This window comes from Mus caroli, unplaced genomic scaffold, assembly GCF_978045245.1.
Source record: "Mus caroli unplaced genomic scaffold, Mus_caroli_1 scaffold_2, whole genome shotgun sequence".
NCBI classification, from domain to species: domain Eukaryota; kingdom Metazoa; phylum Chordata; class Mammalia; order Rodentia; family Muridae; genus Mus; species Mus caroli.
In genome coordinates this window covers 135,023,445-135,027,641 of record NW_028227257.1, presented here as the reverse complement: position 1 = coordinate 135,027,641, position 4,197 = coordinate 135,023,445, and the positions used below count along the sequence as shown (strand labels likewise).

The window sequence follows — 4,197 nt, the reverse complement described above, 5'->3', positions numbered from 1 at the left end:
TCACTGTGCCATCTTGCTAGTCCCAAGATAAAATTTTTGGCAGGATAAACATGACCTTCTCCTCAGTTTTTAATTTTAAGAGACTTTTTCTCATGCTATTAAGTGACTTAAGATCTTTAGTTCTTTTATTCTTTTTAACCTCCTTCCCAACTCTTTTTCTATATTGGATGTTTAACTTGCTAGGCAAGACCTCTACTACTGATCTATATTCCAAATACCCCAATCCTTTTTTACTTTTACTCAAAAGCTCAAAAAGTTGACCAAGGTGGCTTTTCTTGCTTCAACCTCACAAGTAGCTGGTGTATTAGGCCTGGCTTAACAGTCCCACCATAGGTCCTTACTAGACACATGATTTAATGTGTAAAGCCTTTGAGTGTGAAGCAACAGCATTGGGTACATTATGCTTCCATTGCCTGTAGTTTTGGGGTAAAATTGAAGGCACATTGCCTGATCAGTATCACATCATTTTGCTTTGCTGTTTTAATGAATTATCTAATAAATTTAAACAGAGTTTTGTAGCATCTGTACTACCTCTCCAAAGACAGTTATTAGAACCCTTTCTCTCAGAACCCAGGCACAATGTGGTTAATGTTCATAGAAATGTGCATAGAAAATACATCATGGTTTTGATGGTTGATTATAACTGTGAACTTGATATGATTTAGAAACACCTGGAAAGGGTATTCTGATGAGATGTTGTCTAGATTACGTTGGCCTGGAGTATGTATGTGGGGATTATATTGATTGCATTGACTAACTCAGGAAGGTCTGAGTCCTATGGGTGGCACCATTCCCTAGGAGGGATTTGGAATTACAGTGGAGAATGTTACCGAGGTGCATTCTTTCTTTCTGCTTCTTGACTATCAATATGCAATAGACAACTATCCTGAGTTACTGTTGCTGTGAGTGTTCCATAGGAATGGACTACATCTGGAACTATGAACCAGAAGAAACTCTTTTTTTTTTAAAGTTGTTTTGGTAGGGCATTTAATCATAAAAACTGATAAGGAAAGTACCACACTGCTTAAGGGCATCACTTATTCCCAGCTGGTGACTGACATCAACTACCAGGTACATGATCTCGAGATTCTTGACCCAAAAGATCTTTTAAGTGACTCCTACGCTATCACTGTGATGAAAATGTTTGCTTGTTAAATATGGACAAATACTTTGATATACCTCCTATTTTCAAATGGGGCTCTTTTTTCTCAGTGAATTTAAAGCTACCATTAAGGCTCTCTGTTCTCCCTGTTCCAGAAGCAGTCGCATCTTCTTGTACAGTGCCAGCCTCCTCCTGTAGACAAAATGGTGAAGGTCAGTGAGAACGGATTTTGCAATATTGGGCACCTGGTTACCTGGGCTGCCTTCTGCTCTGTACTTGGCAAAGTGGAGATTGTTGCCATCAACGACCCTTTAATTGACCTCAACTGCATGTTCAAGTATGACTCTAACCATGGCAAATCCAATGACATAGTCAAGGCTGAGAATGGGAAACTTGTCATCAAGGGGAAGCCCATCACCATCTTCCAGGAGATCCCACTAACATCAAATGGGGTGATATTGGTGCTAAGCATGTTGTGGAGTCTACTGATGTCTTCAACACCATGGAGAAGGCAGGGGCCCACTTTAAGGGTGGGAGCAAAAGGGTAATCATCTCCACCCCTTCTGCTGATGCCCCCATGTTTGTGATGGGTGTGAGTCACGAGAAATATCACAACTCACTCAAGATTGTCAGCAATGCATCCTGTACCACCAACTGGATAAGGTCATCCATAGCAACTTTGGAATTGTGGAAGGGCTCATGACCATGGTCCATGCCATCACTGCCACTAAGAAGACTGAGGATGGCCCTTCTGGAAAGCTGTGGCATGATGGCTGTGGGGCTGGCCAGAACATCATCCCTGCATCCACTGGTGCTGTGAAGGCTGTGGTCAAGGTCATTCTAGAACTGAATTGGATGCTAACTGGCATGGCCTTCCATGTTCCTATCCCTAATGTATCCATTGTGGATCTTACATGCTGCCTGGAGAAACCTGCCAAGTATGATGACATCAAGAAGGTTGTGAAGCAGGCATCTTAGGGCCCACTGAAGGGTATCCTGGGCTACACTGAGGACCAGGTTGTCTCCTGCTACTTCAACAGAAACTCCCACCCTTTTACCTTTGATGCTGGGGCTGGCATTGCTCTCAATGACAATGTTGTAATGCTCATTACCTGATATGACAATGAATATGGCTACAGCAACAGGGTGGTGGACCTCATGGCCTACATGGCCTCCAAGAAGTTAGAAGCCCTGGACCACCCACCCTAGCAAGGACACTGAGAGCAAGAGAGAGGCCCTTGGTTGCTGAGGAGTCACTATCCCAATTCTGAGCATCTCCTTCAAAATTTTCATCCAAGACCCCCATAATAACAGGAGGAGCTCTCCCTACTCTCTTGAATACTATCAATAAAGTTCCCTGCACCTGCTCCCCCCAAAAAACTGCCATTAATTGAATTTACCATATAATACAGGAGCAGTCCATACTATGGCAGCAGTATATCTTCTTTTTAAAGAATTTCTAGTTCCACTTCCTTCTGTCTGAGAATGCTTGCTTTTGAGCACCAGATTCCACTGAAAACCATGAGGCTATCTAAACAGCCAGTGCAGGAGAAGCCCAGTCTCTAAACGATGAGCCATAATCTGGAAAGAGAGCAGGAAAGATGATGCTCTGAGTCACTAGTCACGGAAGAAAATGAGTCTTCTTGGAGCAGGTACCACACCATCAGAGTTGTACTGCTTTCCTGGATTCTTGGCTTAGTTTGTGAGCACAATAACATTATTTTGTGTCAAATTATTTTTTGTCATTGTTAAAATGTTTTGCTTACTTAGTGTCCACAATCTGAAGATGTTTATACTGAAGAAATAAGATAGAACAGAACTTTCTTTTTATTTTAGATTTTATTTTAATTAATTAATTAATATCCCAAATGTTGCACCCTCCCCACCCTGCCTCTTTGTCTTACTTGGCAGAGTTTCTTCCACAAGTTCTCCTTCCAATTGCCTCTGAAAGGAGAGCTCCCTCATCCCCACTGCATCTCACCTTGGTGAATTAAGTCTCTGCAGAATTAGGTACACCTTCTCCCAAGGAGGCCAGACTCTGTAACCCTCTGCTACTTATGTGTTGGGGGCCTTGGACCAGCCTATGCATACTCTTTGATTAGTGGCTCAGTCTCTAGGAACTGCCAGGGTTCCAGGTTCGTTGACACTGTTGGTCTTCTTGTGGGGTCGCCATCTGCTTGAGGGCCTACAATCCTTCCCCTATCTCTTCCACAGGGGTTCCCGACCTCTGTTTAATGTTTGGTTGTGGATATCTGCATCTGTCTCAGTCAACTGCTGGGTAGAACCTCTCAAAGGGTTGCTATGCTAGGCTCCTGTCTGCAAGCATGACATAGCATCATTAATAGTAAAAGAGACTGGTGCATGCTCCTAGAATGGGTCTGAAAATGGGCTAGTTACTGGTTGGTCATTCCTTCATTCTCTGCTCCATTTTTGTTTCTGCATTTCTTTTAGACAGGACTTATTCTGGGTCAACATTTTTGTAAGTGGGTTGGTGTTCTCATCCCTCCAATGTGGGTCCTGTCTGGCTACTGGAGGTGGTCTCTTCAGGTCCATATCTCAACTGTTGGGTGTTTCTGCTAAGGTCATCTGCATTGTCTCCTGGGAGCCTCCCTCATCCCGGATCTCTGGTACTTCCTAAGAATCCTCCTATTCCAGACCTCTTGCAGCTGCATATTTCCATTCATTCTCCTGGGCCTCTGGGAATCTCTCCTGTCTCTCCACATGCCTGATGCTCCTCCCCATTCCCCTAGCCATCCCCTCACCCACAGAGCTTATTCATTCCCTTTGCCTCCCATTACTATTTTATTCCTCCTTCAATATCCTCACTTGGTCCTTCCTTCTTGTTAAATTTATTTGGAAGTGTGGGGTATGTCATTGGTATTTTGAACTTTTTGGTTAATATCCACTTATCAGTAAGGATGTACCATGCATGACATTTTGGAAATATTTCTACCTGAAGAGCCAGCAATACCACTTTTGGGCATATATACAAAAGATATTCTACCATAGCCCAAGGACATTTGCTCTACTATGTTCATAGTAGCTTTATTCATAGTACCCAGAAAATAGAAGCAACCTAGATGTCTCTCAATGGA

The 4,197-nt window shown here is 43.1% G+C and overlaps 1 pseudogene; it reads left to right on the top strand.

Annotated features, from left to right (window-relative positions):
• The first annotated feature begins 1,344 nt into the window (after positions 1-1,344).
• On the top strand, positions 1,345-2,218 carry LOC110305892 (glyceraldehyde-3-phosphate dehydrogenase pseudogene; annotated as a pseudogene).
• Positions 2,219-4,197: the final 1,979 nt, after the last annotated feature.